The sequence below is a fragment of the Hirundo rustica genome, chromosome 3 (assembly GCF_015227805.2).
Source record: "Hirundo rustica isolate bHirRus1 chromosome 3, bHirRus1.pri.v3, whole genome shotgun sequence".
Taxonomy (NCBI): domain Eukaryota; kingdom Metazoa; phylum Chordata; class Aves; order Passeriformes; family Hirundinidae; genus Hirundo; species Hirundo rustica.
In genome coordinates this window covers 6,228,658-6,246,346 of record NC_053452.1, presented here as the reverse complement: position 1 = coordinate 6,246,346, position 17,689 = coordinate 6,228,658, and the positions used below count along the sequence as shown (strand labels likewise).

The following is a 17,689-nucleotide window of genomic DNA, read 5'->3' as shown; positions in this document are numbered from 1 at the left end:
CCCATCCACGCTTTGTTCTGTGCAATTAACATGATTACATGGGCAGTTGTGCTAATTGTGCAGGGTACAGATGACTCATTAGTCCCGCAATTATGCGTTTTCCTGAAGAGTTGCTGTGGAGGGGGGCCTGATAATAGTTTGGCAGTCTGAAATCTGACCTTTGCTTGTTTATCATTTCACCACTAGTAACTTGAAGGCCAAGTGCTTCTTTTTAGCACTAAAAACGAAGCAATTTTGCTCACCCTGAGACTCTGGCCGTGGATGATGGTTCCAGCTGTCCTGCAGAGTCAGCTCCATGTGAGCACACTGATAAGAGTGCTGGATGTGGCCCCAGTTTGGAATGATGTGTACGCCTTGCTCAGAGCTCTTGAGCGGTCCCGCTGAAGTCAGTGGAGTTATTTCTGTTATTGAGGAGCAGGAGTGACTTAAATACCCTCCTGAATGTGACACCTAAGGGGGCTGACAGATTTTCTTCCTCAGGCAGTGGCCTTTCTTACACCACAGCTGTTGCTGGATGTGAAATCTCACTTTTTCTAACATATCCTGGGAGGAGCAGATTAGGAGGTGTTGAGTTTACCTTCCCAGCTCTTACTTTACACCAGCTGTTTGTGAGAAACATGGCCAAAATAAAAAAATAAAAATAAAATAACAATAAAGGAGCCTGTCATGCAGTTTTCCCAAATCACCTGCCTAAGTACATCTCCCAGCTCCTATATGAAACCAGGAAAGGGAGATTAGTCAGGTTATACAGACTGTGAACGGGAGGAATAGATCTGCTCAAAGATGCTGCTTGATCAAAAGGATGCAGTGATAAGATAGGAGACATGTAAGTCTGGAGAGGTGACGCAAACACCCTTGTCCAGATGGGAACAGAGTTAAAATCCCACTTAATGCAAGTGTTTGGGGCTCAGCTGATAAGCTGGGAAAATGGAAAACAACTGTGCACTGGGATTTTCCAGCAAAACTGAGCTGTAATGTTATTAAGGCCATTGAGCCAGTCTTGTCCTGAGTGTGATTTCAGAGCTGGGTCAGACAGAGGCGCCCTGGTGAGAAGGTGGAAAATCAAGTTTGTATAAATTTTACCGTTTGAAGAAAAGCAGCATCACAACAACAACAACCCTGTGTAGTTTTTCAATATTTTTCTTTGCCCTAATCTGGAAAGGAGAGGTGAGGACAGGATAAAGACTCATTTCAAGCCAGTTTTCAGGTTATATGAGAGCTCAGCAGTAAGGGAAGGTTGGTGCTTCCTCACAGCCAGACTTGATGGTGTTGTCAGAACGTTGTGTGCAGAGTTTATAAGTTTGAGAATTCCTGGGCAGGGTTATTTGGAAGATTTTGGAAGGTTTGTCTACTTATCTGAGCATACACAGTGATTTGAGTTTGGCTTCAGCTGTAGATTTCAAGCTCTCTTTTCTGATAAAGGGTCAATGTATGAGTGGCGTAGCACTATGATTTAAAAAAACTACTTTTATTTCTTGGTCTTCTTCCTGTTTTTGAAAGTTAAAGGGCACGATTAAGGAACCCAAAGATCTGCCTATACTGTGTTCTTTAATGTTGCTATGTCTTTTCACACATACATATGTACTTATATACATGTTAAATAATGTTTAAGGTGTTTACTCAGATTAACCTGAGATATTCCACGCCACAGCAGGAAAATTGAGATATTTTAACATTATCAGAATCCCCTGCAATTCAAACTGTGGACCAAAATTTCATTAACATGAAATGTTTTGAAACAGAGTAAATTTCATCTCCTGCTGGAAATGTTTCTAAGGTTTTCCAACCCACTTTTATTAACTTATATCCATTAAAAAATGATCATGCTACACTTTCCCATGTTATAAAGCTTGTAGCAACTGGCAGCAATCAGGTATTAACCCAGAATATGACTAAATGAAGGGAATGGAAGAAAAACAGAAACTTGAAAATAATTCACGCACAGAAAATTTTTGGCAAACCAATCTCAGATTTATTTTTGAGTGATGGGTTGTTTGTTTTATTGTTATTTGTTTGAATATTAGCAGCAGATAGGAACTTGGATCAGAGCCTTCAGCAAGGTCCTCTTGCGACTGCTGTTCCACACCAGCCGTGGAATGCTTCCAGCAATGATCCCACTTAAAAAGTTAGGGGAGAAAAATTCTGCAGTCCAGAGAAATTAGGGTGTCAGCAATCACTGACAATTATGTTAAGTGAGATATTGCACTATTTTTCCCATTGGCCTCTCTTCCAATTGCCAGAGGAACATCAGCAATAGCTTTAGAAGATGTTTAGAAGTGAAAAGAATAAGCTGTGAACATATTAAAGGGAATATTTTTGGCTATTTATCCTTTTCTAACAGCCACTACTAGAAATGACTATTATTATTTCTTAAGCTGCAGAAAGGCTTCTCCATCTTCAGTGGGTTGTACTCACACAGGGAAAGTACAATGGAACTTTATATCTTCATCTGTGCAAAGATGGTTGGTGACCCGTTGACCTCAGTTTTCCATTTCTGGCCTGCTAGCGTTTGTGTCCAATTTGGGGTTTGTATTTGGACGAGGAAAAATGATTTTTAGCAAATTCTCCCTAGCCTTTGGGAAGATGATTCCCCCTTAACTTCTCCGTGTCCATCCAACTGGAATGATTTTCTAATGCTTCTAGGTTTTCTTTATTAGAATTTCTGAATAAGTTAATCTGTTTTTATGAACCCCTTGCAATTCCCTGCGTACGAACGTGAGCAATCAGGAGCTGATCCCAAAGGTCCTCTCTCGCTTCTCTCATTACTTCTTGGCTTTACGACTCTTTCCTGTCCTCGGAGCCTTTTCTCCATCACTTTGGCTCTGTGTCTCAGTGAGTTTTGACCAGAAATATTGGCAGGGGGAGGTTTGGAGAAGCTCCAAAACCAGGCATTAGCTTTGTGCGATACCTGAGCTCCTCCCAGGGCCACGCCTGCCTTGCTGGCACCTCTTACATGAAAGGTGTGTGCCCTCAGCTGTGAGCTGGTGAGCAGCCCCCTCAGCTCCTCAAAATCCTTTGCTATTCCTGATTCCCGACCTTCTTGCCCCAGCCGACATCCCCCTCTTTGCGACAACGAACCTTCCCGCTGAAAGCAGCGCAAGACGCTTTGCGCAAAATGAAAAGTTCTTGCCTTGCATCTGGCACGAGCCCGCGTGTGGATTACGCGGCACCGAGACGAGTTCGTGGCAGACATATCTCCCCTCCCATCTTTATCCCCGTGGATATGCGCTAATCATTCGGTTGTTGCAGCCCTGACTTTTTGGCTGCCCCGGTATCAACTGACAAAAGGCACACATTAGCGTGATTCCCAGATTGTGTCTGTCACCCGAGGTCACGCAAGATAAGCCGCCAGCTGTCCGCTCCGCCCAGGCACGGTACATTGGACATTAATTAAACGGGATTCAGCGCACGGATTCGGGGTGCCAAGGTGCCTGGGCTGAGTCGGGCAAAATGCACCGGCGCAAATCGCTCCGCCAGCGCAAAACGCATTACGGCAGCTCCCAAATATTTTCAGAATCTGAGATGTGAGGTTTAATAAATTAGAGGACAACCAGATAATTGATCTCTGATATGCTGGAGAAGGGATCCAAGTGCCTCAAGGCATAGGTATTTAACCAAGGGAATACTCGGGATTTTTTGTGGGTGAAAAACCTGATTTGTGGCAACAAAAAGCTGAGTATTTCCTGAATCGTAAAAAGTTGCTTTCTAATCTAGAACTGTGCAAAATAATTTTAATTTTCATTACAGTTAACTAAAAACAAAAGCAAGCTTCTATCCTCTTTATTTCTTTTCTAGTTCTTGTAAAGAAATCAATCTATTTTTCTGCTTTTAGATGGACAGCAAGCATGGTTAGGGAAAAATATATTTTTGCCAGGAAATGTCATCTTTGCTGTGGAAATGCTTAAGTTTCTCCATGAAAATGGATTTTCCCTTCCGAAGTAATTTAGCAAATAAAAGTGATGGGTTTGTCCAGTGGCTGGAATTATAGCACCTTCCATGTGAAAAGGTTTTTGGCATTAAGCCTCCACCACAGAAAGCTGAACAGAGCCCCAAGTAAAACTCACACTTGTTCCTGACATGAAACCAACTCCCCAGTTCAAGGAAGGTTTAAGTGCCTGTTCATATCAACGTCACAAATTCTTTGGGGATTTTTAGTTTTTTTGAAAGTGCAAAAGAAAGGTAATTTTTTGAAAGGGATAGTCTCTATCCTCATTACTGACAAACACAGAGAGGAGAATGTGCTGGGATTCTCTGTGAGACATGAGTACAAGGAGGATGTATCCTTCAATACCATTCCGCTACCACAGCTGACCCTAAAAGCTCCAAGTAGCAACATACAAATGGTCCTCATCCCCTAAAAACCTGGCACACTTCAAGGCAGATAAGTAATAGGGAGGAGAAAATTTAAAAAAAAAAAGGTTTGCTGTTATCAGTGTGTTGGAGGGAGGGAAAGCAGAGCGCAAAAACTTCACTGGTTTGTCCTGAAGGCAGAACTGACCACAGGACTTGGTGCTATCTTACCCTAAGGTCACACTCCTTGTGCTTGGCACTGGATTTTCTCCTTCACCTTCCTTAAGGATTGGCCTGACATCTACAACAGACTTTGGATTTGTTTTTTTTTTTTCTTCTGCACTTATAAACACACCACCTACCCCTGCTTTGCTGTCAGTCCCTGCTCTCTTGGCCTTTCTGTGTCCTTCAGAGGAAAACTCTGAGCTGAGGGCAGGAGCATTTTGGATGTTTCCACGCTAAAAAGCTGTCCTGAAACCAAGCACTCTTATGAGAGTGATGTAATCTGCACATCTTGATGGATTTAGTCCTTGCCTCTTCCCCTGGCCTGTCCAGATGTCCCTCCTTGCTGCCCTAAATTAAGGTCATTACTCCTACGCTGACATCAGCCATTGATTGAAGTGTAGCTTTTCAAACTGGAGGGAGGGGGAAATAGTGGAGAGCAATAAAAGCATAATTCATTGTGTTAAAGCAGTGTAACCTCTCACTAAGAATCAGGTGTGAGCTGGATGAACTGAATAATAGGCTCCAGTTAACACTTTGTGAGCATCTGCTTAATCAAATTACCAGGAGGCAGTCAGATTTGCACATTTGTCTCCCACAGACATCTCAGAAAATCTAGGGTGGTGGCTTGTGTCCAGAGTTACATCCACAATCTCTTCAATCCAAACTCACCTTTCTCCCTTCTCATTTTTTCAAAGCAGTAGGATTTCCTTCTGGAGCTGATTAACTGTTGGAGAAAAAAAAAAAAAAATCTGGATTTTTTAACTCTAAAATCTCATCTACACTTTTCAAATTACAAGAGTTTACCTACACACACACAAAAAAATAGTGTTTCCTGAGTCTCAGGCACTCTTTTCATTCAGGAAATTCAGCATTCACGTAGAAATAGACGTGCATAAATGCACAGTAACTGACTTTTTTCCACCCCAAACCACAAAGATGTTATCACTTTTAACCACTTTGGACCAAATTTCAAGTGCTGTTCCTGCTGTGGAAAGAGTGAGACCCCGCTTACGTGAAATGAGCTCTGCCATAAATCTGTCAAAACAGTAACCTGGGAATGCAGGCCTCAGTACAGCCATTTGGGTGAGAATTTCCTAGCTGGAAGATGTTACTCTGGACTTTCAGAAGGGAATGGGGCTCTCGTTATGCCAGAAAGATTGGGGAGTCTTTTGGAGCCTGACAGCCACAGCGAGCAGCAAGAGCACTGTGGTCCAGCCAAGGAGTCCAGGAACCCTCTGGAGCTTAGCAGCTCCACAGGGCACTGGGAGTGAGTGGACCCTGACTCTGCCAGTCCTTTTTGATGTTATGCTTGTAAAGCGGCCATGATGTATTCCAGTTCACCGTTTCGGTCCTTAAAATTTTATGAATGCAAAGCTTGAAGGAGGGAAGCTTTGAACTGGCTGGGGTCTCAGCTACTTTACCATTATAATCACAAAACCATCCATGCCTTAGTTCAGGCTGTGTAGCCCTCGCTGATGAGACCTCCCAAAGTCCAGAGCACTCACTTGACCCTGCTTGATGGCTTCAGCTGTTCTGTGTTTTCTGCCTTCTTTGTCCACATTTGTGCTCCATAATTTCATGTGAGATTCTGCTTCTGTGTGAGAACACACTTAACTCTGACCCTCGCTCGCAAACTGCAATTTTACTGCTGGAATCGGGTTTCTGTGCTTGCTTAAAATAAGCATGAATATGCTGATATTTTGGGAATATTGCAAAGAAAGGAATTTTAATAAGGGTTTTGCCAAGCTGGAGTTATGCTTCATGGGTGTACTTAAGATGGCAAAGAGTTTCTGTAGGTCTCTGCATGTCTCAATTCTGGCCCAGATGATTATTTCAGCACTGTTGCTAGTCCTTGTTTTCAAAAGGATTTGGTCATCCTTTCCCATCTAATATTTAAATGCTAGTAAGGAAAAAGGGAAAGCAGAACCTCTCCTGTTCTGCTTCTCCGCCATTAGAGATGAATCAGGTACCTCACAAGCTCTGCAGGTCCCTGGTGGTGTGTGTCAGCCTGGGCTCTGTTGGTTTTACTCATCTGTAAATGCACGATACTGCTGTTACTCGCTGATAAAAAACCCACAGAGAGCGCTAAATCTTTGCCTAGTGCTTTGACTCCTCAGCTCCTCTTGTGTTGCCCAGAGGAAGTCACCTTTCAGGGTAAAAAAAAATGCCCTGCATGATGCTGATGAGTTTTAAAGTGTCGAGTGATCATTCCCAGATTGCCACAGGAGCAGCAGCATCCTGTGGTAGGGACTAAGTTTTGTATTTTTTGTTTCTACCTAGCAGTGCGTGTAGCACCGAGCTGCTCAGGAAAGCAGAGTCTCTGCTTAGTAAAAATCAAACTGTTATCAGCAGAAGCTGTCTGGCTGCTCACGGGTCAGGAGTATGGGGGAGAAGAGGTCAGAAATAGTTCATATTTCTTTTGTGCTGGAACTGAGCAGGCACATTAATTGTCCTCTGCCTGAGGCTTCTGGCCAGGGGCTGTGGGATTTGCGGCTGGTGCCGCACTGTCACTGGGGCACTAACTGGGTGATCATTTGAGCGCTGCAGCCCTGCCAAGTGATGTGAAGCTGCTGAGCAGCCCTGCCAGCGCTGATCCTCCTGTCTGAGCTGCTGTTAGCTGCATGTCCTTACGTCAGGTGGCAGCCAAAACCTCTCTCTTCTTTTGAAATCCGGGTTCTGTTTTGTCCTTTGTTTGCCCCCGCCCCCCAGCATTGCATTGTATTTCACACCAATAGAATCAACTCATAGGTGGCAAAGAATAAAAACAGAGGTGGAATGTACATCTGCTATACAACTGGGGTAAAGTGTGAATCTTAACTTTATTCTGAACTTCATACCATTGGTACGGGAGAGAATAATGAACTCACTGTGCTGAAAATGCAGAAATTAGGAAACATGGCTTGCTCTCTTACACAAACACCGCTTTATAGGCAGCAATGTCCAAGCACTCCAGCTCCTGGTAATGAAATCTGATCATCCAGCATTAACTAAGCACCTCAATACTCGTGTTTTACAGCCTCACTAGTCCTTGTCCCTTCAGGTGCATCTACTCCCGCAGTCATACACATGCGCACCACACCTATCACCCAGGATACTCCAGTCAGTCTGGTAAAACCTCACACCTATTTGCACCTCACAACACCCTGTAGCAATTCTCCCAAGCCCTGCTCCTTTATCCAGCAGTGTAAGTAGGCATTCCCAGAGATGGACCTGCCAAACCAGCCAGGGCTGCACTTAGGCCTCCTCACAGCTGTTTTGCTCGCTGTTTGTAACTCTTGCGTGGACTTACCCAGTGCACAAATTATCTCAAGGGGCAACTTCTGCTAAACAAATCTTGAAGCAGGAATTTGGTTCAAGTTAATTGCAAAGGTGGAAGACTATGATGTAATTTTTGTCTCTGAGGACAACTCTTACAACTGTACCTGTACTTATCCAAGTGTACACTTTCTCTCCTTCAGTATCAGCATTCTTTTTTTTTTTCCCTCAAAGTCCTGGCCAATGCAAAAGGGAATTTCCTTCTCTGTTTGCTAAGTCTCAGGGTATACCAGCATGCCAAGAGGACTTTGTTCAAGAAAGGGGACTTTTTTCCCAAGGAGATCTGTCAGGTTTTATTTTCTACAAGCTGCCACTGCCCTACCAGTACAGAGTTAATATCCACCAGCCTTTCTCACTAATACATCTTAGGGAAATAGAACTTGATTTACAATTGTATTTTTAAAAACGATTTTTAAGCAAGCCCCTGACACTCACAAACTTCATCCCTGCCACCCATTTCTGATGGTCAGAGGTGCATTGCATGGGCAGCTGCAGTGACAGGAAAGATTCCTACCAGCTGCTAATGCAAAGTGGGGAAAATTCTAGGCTAGATTTTGCTCTGTGGAGCGTGCAGGCTGTTTCCACACGCATCCCTGGGCATCTGGTTTCTAAATGCTATCTGATCTTGTGCCACCACTCAAGTATTTGGCTTGACCCTTTTCAAATGGAGACAGTTCAAAACCCACCTGCCTTTGTTACGCACTTTAGGTGACCCTGAGTTGGCAGGGGAGTTGGTTCTTCATGGTCACCAGAGGTCTCTTCCAACCCTAACAATTCTGTGATTCCATAAAATCCATGGGAAAATTCCTGGAGGTTTCAGTAAGGCTAGGTTAAACCCTTGAACGAACTTTTGGAAATGCTCACTGCTTTTAATGAAGGCACACCTCTCAATTTCAGTGACTGGTTTTGGATTAAGATACTTTTGGAGATAAAAGTGTCAGAATTGAGAACTCTCTACTGCCCTGACTTGGCTGCTTTAAGCGAAGCAGTCATTAATTTTAGGAACCAGGATCAGTGTAGGAAGATCTTAAAGGAATGTGGACACCAGGTCTGAATGACACAAGCACAGACCATTGTTTTGAAGTTCTAGGTCTGCACCCTTGGGGTCCGACCACCACCAGTGTCAGTCTGACTGTGCCCTCCTGCCGCCACAGTTGTGCTGATAATTGTCAAATGAAATTCAGGCTTCTTTACCTCCAGAGTCCAATGTGGTTAAACTATAAACAGCTTTCTAGCAGGAGGTGAAACCTCCCCTCTGTTATGCGGGAAAGACTCTTTGGGAAAACGTTTTAATCTCCTGTGATAGACCCTTGTAGCATCTTCCATTTGGCAGGTCAGGGGATTGCTGAGACAGAGGTTGCATCTAAATAGTCATCAAAGGTCTTATTTTCTATTAATTTTCCACTTGAATCCTTTTAAGAAAAAAAGTTGAATATTACCAGAGTTTTCCAGGCTCACAAAGAAGGATGGTGACAGAGACTTTGATGGAAGCTGTACACTATTGCTCCCTGACTGCTCTGAGAGATTCACGTGACCACAGCCAGAAACCCTGGAATGATGCCTTTGCTTGTGATTTCAAAGGATCCATCTCATGGCTGTCTTACTGGAAATATTTTATTTTACTGTTGCAAGGCAGTATTTTGCTAAATCCCACTTAAAAAAGGTGCTATTTTCTGCTGTGGTGCTTTAAACATATCAGTCACTCGTCCTGAGTTCCCACTGGTTGGGATATGTGTGTAGACCAGCAGGTGCAGAGAGCGAGCAGTGACAAGAAGGTCAAAACAATCTTTGAAACCAGACAAAAATCTAAAATACCTTACTGCTTGCTTTTAAATTTAAGTAAGTATTTAAAAGTGAGTACTGTGAGTGGTAGGAGAAAAAAAAGATCAACAATAAAAAGATTTAGTAAGATTAGTTATTGAAAAAAACCCAACTAAATCATTAAAATAGAAAGCTAAATGTTTGAAAGAAGTGTGCTAAGACCTTGCAGTTAAATGGTTCATTTCCTGTTCCATTAAAACCTTTCTCCCTCAAGAGTAACCGGCATTTGCAAAGTTCTGCCCTAGGGGGATGTTCAGGTAAAAAAGGAGAAAGGAACCAGAGGCAGGTGGAGAAAAGGGTTGCAGGAGGATCCTCCAAAGCTGCTTTGCTCATTTACACATTTAAAAAGGTGGCCGGTTACTTTGCATCCACAACTCTGCACACGCACATAGAAAATACTGGATCAGAAAATAATCTAGAGCAGTTAAGAGTTTAGAAATTTGTTAGACTAAGTTTTATAGCCAAAAAAAAATTTTGTTTGGCCCCAGAAGTTAAAAGAGCATCGTGAGGGTGCATTCTGTCTCCAGGATCTGAAGGGAGGACAACGCACCGCTCTTTGCTCGTTCTGAGACAGGTTAAATATCTACTTCAAAAGCATTTGCTGCTCTTACACGGCCCTTCTTCTGTGGCATCTGATTCCAAAGCATTTAGCTGACTAGATTATTGCTGTTATTCCAGGGAAAATCCAGGGATGAGGGGCCATGTAGCCAAGGCAGATCCAAGAACACACAAGGCTGCAATACACATGAGCATTAAAGAGCAAGTTTTACTCTACATCCCTTAGCCATCATGAATGCTTGAAAATGACCAGAAGAGTGACTAGAAGTCAAAATATCTTGAAGGGAGATGTCTTGACAATTATGTGAAAGGAAATTCAAATGCTCAGGGAACACTGATTTTTCAAGGACAGTTTGATATCCTGGCAGAAGCAGAAGACAGCTCATTATAAACAAAAGCTGGCACTTTCATCACCCAAAGCAAGACTGCTCACCAATGGGCCATTCATTATCCCATGTTAATGGTGGGGGTTGATCAGTACTTTTTCCTTGCAGTGTTGTCTGGATCATTAATGAGATTTAGGGAGCTCAAGGTGAACTAAAACCAATGAGGTATTGTTGTCTAAAAGCAGCTGAAACCTGGATGCCAATTCTTTCATTGGGCATTAAGCAGTCTTATTGGAGCCCATGGGTCAGTACCAGCAGCTTTCACACTTTGGTTGCCCTGTGCTCTGGTCAGATGAAACTCTTGGTTGTGCCAGTGTTCCCAAGAGTCCTCCAGGATATGTTGATAGCCGTGGGTGGGAATAGAGATGTCCATGCACTTTTGCAGGGGCCTGGCCCCACAGCCCTCAGCGGGCTCTGGCTCGGGGACATTTGCACAAACATCCTGCACCAGTCGCCCAGCTCCAAGGAGGGACTGCTAAACAGATCACATTGAATTTCTCAAGGTTCCTGGGTTCTCCAGTGTGTCAGAAAACAAACCTTGAGGCCTCTTATGTGAGCAATCATTGCATCTATGGAATGCGAAACATTTCCAATTTGAGAAGGCGAGCTTGGTTGCATATACTGTACAAACACACACAAACACCATGTGGAAATAATAAGTGCATTTATGATGGAGATCTGTGCTTCCTTTATTATTTTAGGATTTTGTCTGGATTTGAAAGAATTGTTAAGGACATTAGCTTAGTCTTTCATTACCGACATAATACTCATAATATTAACTTCACCTACTAAGGCGGCTGTGCTCCTCCTTAGCAGATATCCCATTATTTTTAAACATACCAGTTGTTCATACACAAATATGCAATATTTAGGAATTTTAGTGGCCAAACCGACATTAACTAGTGCTCTTCAATATCCTTCAGTTCTTTTAACCTTTGACTGTTGAATTCAAATTTTGATTCATAGAAATACATACGCTGGAATTCAGGAGAGGGGAAAATGTCTGGTTTGTAAACTTCTTAGTCCTCCTCTTACTTTCTATGGCAGTACTTCCAGTTTTGCAGTTTAGGCTCGTATTTACTGTTGCTCCAAAGGTGCAGTTTTAATGCCCTGGATGTCTCCTGTTCCTGCTGGGAATGAGGTTGTACAAGATGCTGCAGCTGAACTGGAGGTGCATTTCCATGCTCTCAACTCATGAAAAGGGGCCCTTTCTTCATGTTGTCCCTATTTAAGCACAGGGAGCTACTGATATATTCACCTAAACGTTACTAATATATGTAAGTAAAATTAATTTTCCAGGAAAAATTGCACTACAGTTGTTTCAACTGGATTTTGAAATGTCTTTGTGAAATGCTATCCCTAAAACGCAGTATTTCATGTCAGGTTGACTGTAGCATTTCATTTGGTATGAACTAAATTTTTTTCCTGCCTTTTTCCTTTTTTTTTTTTGGGGGGGGGTGGGGGGGGGGGGTTTGTCTGTCAATAGTTGCTCTGTGTTTGTATTTCAGATTAGCTCATCATAGTTTGTCAGTGAATGAAAAGAATCAGTTTCTTGCCCAGCAACAATAATTGCCTATTCTGTAAAATGCTTCAACACCGCTGCAAGTGTGAAGTGTTAGGGCTTCTCTGATGAAAAACCTGTGTTTTTTTTCCAACTATTTGGAGATTTTTCACTCATGCAGTTGGGAAAAATGTGGGCTTTTTGACACAAAATCATCCTTTTTCTGTGCGGAGTGTACCACCGTCCTTCTGTTTCCTTCCCAGACTCACCTGGGTGGTGGGATATGGGAAGAGCAGAGCTGTGATCCTGGATTTCCTACAGGAGTGTGTGCAAAATAGATGCAGCAGTGGAAACACAAGCTGTTTAAGAAGTACCATGAAGGATCCGTGGGGGGGGTATAAATCTGATGTACACCTATAATTCTGGAATACTGTATTCACTTACAATCCCTACCTTTGGTACTTGGAGAGCCTTGAGGACACTCAGTGCTCTTAACCGAGTACAGTTTCCCATCCACATACTGATCATCCATTACAGAAACTCCATACAAGGACTGGGGAGAAGGATGAAACCCATTTTTAGGATAGTTTTATTTTTATCTTTTTTTTAGGAAGAGTTTATCATCCCATTTTTATATCTCCCACCAATGAAAGCTCAGAATGACTGAAATAGTACAGTCTGTTGGAGTGGAGTCTTCCCCAGGAGACTGATTTTATTTTATTATTACTGAAGAGAGCAGGAATTTATTAAGCCTCAAAAAAGTGGAGGAATTGGAACTTTCCTGCCAAGGTAGAACATATTCCCAAGCTGCCCCAGCCCCTCCTGAGAAGCTCTTTTACTGACTTTCCCGTGTAGGAGAGAGACACCATTCTGTCCATATTATCAGCTGACAAATAAAACAGCCAAATTCAGACAGGGGGAGGAGAGGGAAAATTTGCTTAAAAATATATTTAAAGATGTGAGCTTTCCTGTAGAGAGGTTTGTTTGGTGAGAAATGGATCTCTTGCTACAGGCTCCAATTTAAACTGGCTGACCCAGAAGGAAGAAAGTGCCTGGGAAAGAATGAAAAGCAAATAAATAAAAAGCAAGAAGCAAATAAAAAATAGGTTTTCTCTTTCCCACTTTTCAAAGCCCTTGTGGGTAAGATGGGACTTTTTTGTCCTACCTCTCAGGGAGCCGAGAGCTTTATGTTTGTGCATACCATGGACACAACAGGAATCTATCACACGACCGAGTGTGTGTTCCTTGTTCCTTGCCGATGCATGCTAATGACAGAAAAGTTAATTAAATCAGGCAGTCGGTGTTCGCCACTAGTTCAGAGAATGGAATTCTCCAAGGTTTGGTGGCCCTCGAGGGGATGGCATCTGTCCAGCCGTGTTTCCAGCCTCACTCACTGCTCACTCCTCCATCTCTGCTTCTTGCTCTCCAGTTTCCAGTTATCCGTGTGTTTATCCCCCACCTCCTCCTCCTCTTTCTCTTCCTCCCTTTCCCACTCCCTCTGTTCCTGATCACTCCAGCTCTTACACTTGTCTTCCACAGCTCCTGCTGAAACAACATTCAGCTGTAGTGCTGCTGCTGATGGTTATGAGGAAGGCAGAGCAAGATAAGCCAAGGCTGAGTGAAATATCCCCTCTTTGTAATGCAGAGGGTTGAGAATTTGTTTGGCTTATAAAATGGGACAGTCTTGACCTTAAAGCAAACCAGAAGTTTCTTCCAGATTTGAAATACCTCAGAATTAAGGAATTTCCTCTTTCCTCCCTATCTGGATCTTCTGTTTTGTCAAAAGCCCGTAAGAGACTGTTCAGTCATGTGAAGATCTCATGAATTTTAAAGTTTTGTGTCTGTCGGCGCAGATGGGCACTGGCAACGCTTGGCACTGCAGCCGAGAGCTTGGCAGGCATTACCACACCTGCACTGTCTTTAAATTGCCTTTCTTGGGTGTGCTGACAGAGGATTTGAGATGTGGGGAGAGCCTCCCTGGGAGCTTCAGGGTTTTTCAGCCTAGTGCCACTAACCCACTGACAGGGAGGCGCAGCGGCACGGCCACCTCTGAACAAGCTGGATCAGGGATGTCTGTCTGATACGCAGTCATGCCTTTGAGCTGCTGGGCTCTGCAGAGTTCACAGAGTCAAGGGCTGAATAGAAAGGCTGATTAGCATCCTACCCATTGGGCCACCTCGTTTCCATCTGTGCAGTGAGGGGAGAGCTACTGAGGCGGTAACAAACACGCAGATGTGGCAATAACAGCACGGAGGTGGGGGACAGGAGTTCTGTGTTTCTTCAGCCACTCACTTTTCAGCCAGGAGGAGGCCGCTAATGCACTGGAAGCTTGTTGGGAACTCAGTTCTTTTATTGGAAGTGTCATGAGTCTCAGGTTTTTTTGTCTGGATGAGCAGAAGTGAGAGGTCATGAGCAGGGGATGGCTGTAACCACGACTGGCTTTGCTGTGACTTCGGGAGGTCCTGTAAGACAAGTGGTGACACTGATCTCCGAGGCAGAGAGAACTGGGGGAAGAAGAGAAGTGCCCAGATTCGCCTTCCCTCTCTGCATTCCTGTTACACCAGGCCTGTGAGGTGTCACCTCTTTGAAGTACTGACCTGTGCACTCGAGCACAGAGAAGATTTTTCCCTCCAGTCCTCTTTCTTAGGAAGTTTTGGTTCTCTGCCCATGGTTATAATCATGCCATATAAAAACAGGAACAAAAGGAAGGTGATATCAATTATTGCTTGAGGCTTCAGTGACTCTTCACCTCCCTACAACTGACCCATGGCTAATACATAGAACTTTGGAAGTTAGGCAACCTTCTAGCAGAATAATACTTTGGACTACATTTGGGAAGGTGGTGCAGGAGCACATATGCATCCTACTTTGCGGCTGAGATGGGAAGTGAAATTGCAAAATCTACTCAGCTCCAGAATTACTTTTTTCATCTTTTCTGCAGCTTCAAGCCAGAAAAAGATTTTTCTCTTCCAAAAGTGATGTAAAATAAAAGAGGGGAGATAATAAACCACACTCTCAGTTTCTTATTAGCACAAATACTTGAAAATGGCCAGAAGAGTGACTAGAAGTCAAAATAACTTGAAGGGAGAAGTCTTGACAATTATGTGAAAGGAAATTCGAATGGTCAAGGAACGCTGATTTTTCAAGGGCAGCTTGATGTCCTGACAGAAGCAGAAGCTTCATCCCAGGAGTGGCTTCTTTACACAGGGTGATACAGTGGAAGAGAATAAAGATGCACATGGAAGATCCTGTGATCCAGCAGATCAGCAGATGGCAAAATAGTGTTGAGTTTTTGTAATTGAACTTGTTAATTGTCTAAAAAGCCTTTAACCTTTCAGCTACTAGAAAATAATCCAAGCAGTATTTTTGTTTGCTGGGAGAAGGTAAGGAGTTGCTATAAATCTTAACTCATTTTTAGAAGATACCAGTGAAGTAGTGATGGGGTCAAACTGGAGTTTCATATCTTCCCTGCTCCCAAAATGAAGGGTGGTTTTGTTTCATCATGTCTGCCCAGATTTGAACTTATTTAGAACCCACAGTGGGATTTAAATAATAATAATAACAATAATAATGGGGTTTTTTAAAAAAATCATCCAGGGGCCTCTTTTTTCTTCCTTTTGGATGCTGTCCAAAATGGCAGAGCCCTTGCAGGGCCAGACTGCCTCCAAATGAACTTACAATCTTTCAGCTGTTGGGGCTGAATATTGGCTCAGTTGTTCATGGGACACTTATGCTGACAGACCCAAACTTTTATCTCAGACCTGAACCTCTGATTGTCAACCTAATCTTGCTCCAGATGAAAACTGGCATATTATGGGTTTTGGGTCATTTTTAACCTTTTGAAGTCCTGTTTCATTTGCAGTGTAATGGTGTTACAGGCCTTCATTTAGCAAAGAGACATAGAAACATGTCTTAGCTGCATTAATTTGAAAAGATTTTCAAACAGACCCTTATATTCAGGTTTTGTTATTTGTATTATCTGATCTGTTCTCTTGATGAACCCCTTGTGAAAAATGGTGCATGAAAATGTTAGATAGGAGGTGGTACCTTCACTTGTGCTTGGCTCGAGGTAATAAGGGAGCCCACAAGACCTTTGTTGTGATTTCAGTGTAAACACTAGAAATTAATTTTGGTTTGTGTGCGGGTGCGTGTCTTTCCCTGCCCTTCCCCCATCATTCCTCCTCCTTCCAGTTCTGCAAAAGGAACTATCACGACGAGCGTTTCTGCAGAGGCTGTTCAGACTTGCCCAAAACATCTGTGCCCATGCCTGCACTCCTGCCCACACAGCCTCTGGGGCATCAGCACCCCTCAAGCTGTGACCTAACCCCATCCTTCTCCTGCTCTTTGCTGGGCTGCCCTTCCAGGATCTCCCACCCCATGGGCAGGATGGAGGTTGGGAAGCCAAAGCCCAGGATCTAATCCCAGCTCTTGGCTCTAGGGATGCAGCAAATTCACTGTCAGCATAAGCATCCCTTGCCCGTGAGGTGGATATTTAACCTCTCTACAGGACCTAGCGCAAAAGAAGCAAAATCCACATAACTGAAGTATGAATGCAGTGGTTATATATGGAGAAAACAGTTTTCTGATGGTGGCTGGCTAGGGACTTTATAGCCCATGACCAGAACCACCTCTTCTAATGGACCTGATGCCTCCCAGATAATTAATATCATTTTTCAAAAGTTGCCGTTATTAGTACTGCATGTTAATAAAACTCCTGACAGAGACCCTATAATTTCAGGAATTAGTCCAGACGGGTAGTAAGATTTAGTGCTTCTGTTACTGATTTACGGACAAAACGTTCTGTCACTGGCAGTCTTTGGGAGAAGAGGTTTGGATGCGTACACGATTACTCAGCGTTGCTATGCTCTCTCATTAATAGTTTGTGGGTGGTATTGTGTTATACGTAACATTTCTTTTTCTAGATCTAGGAATGCAGGACATTGGACTGGTTTTGCTGGTAAAATCAGACATAGCTGTGGTATTAGGAATTATTCTGGACACAGCCAAGCCTTGTTGTAGCTGTACTTGCTGCGATACACAGCAGGGACTGCTGCACACCACAGAGGGTGAACAAAAACGGCCTTTTCTTAAAATGAGTGTGGAGAGACTCCCATAGGAAATGTTTTTGTTTTGTTTTTTGAGATCTGTGTGTGGCATAGGAAAGGAATGGGTGGAAGAATGATAACAAGAGAGAGCATGTCTGTGAGAGAGATAAGATTGAAAAGGGCTGGTAAGCAAAATGCTCGAAGTTGAGCCCATGTTTGCAAAATCGTGCAGCCTTTAGAAAAGCTGATGCTCATTTGGTTGTGTAACTGGTACTGAGGTCCTGGAAAACCCAGCCTTCCAAATTAGCAAGATAAGAAATTCTGTTCGAAAATCCTTTAGTAAGGATTCTCCTTCCTCTGTGTTAAAAGCCATGAAAACAAAGACAGTCTTGCTCGGCAGATTTTGGGGGATTTCCTTCCTTTTTATAAAGAAACCAATTCTGACTGTTTTTTTCCCCACTGATTTATACATGAGCCCCATCTTGTGTGTTCCCTCCAAAACAGCTCAATGCCTCCGGCAGCATAAGGAATTCGGATGCTATGCCTGC

General features: G+C 43.3%; 1 long non-coding RNA gene across 1 annotated transcript in view; it reads left to right on the top strand.

Moving 5' to 3' along the window:
- The window catches only part of LOC120749871 (uncharacterized), a 172,129-nt gene extending 158,127 nt beyond the window's left edge, over positions 1-14,002 (top strand). The window contains exon 4 of the long non-coding RNA XR_009207672.1: positions 13,636-14,002. This is a non-coding gene — a long non-coding RNA (uncharacterized LOC120749871). The remainder of the gene's footprint in view (positions 1-13,635) is intronic.
- The last annotated feature ends 3,687 nt before the right edge of the window (positions 14,003-17,689 follow it).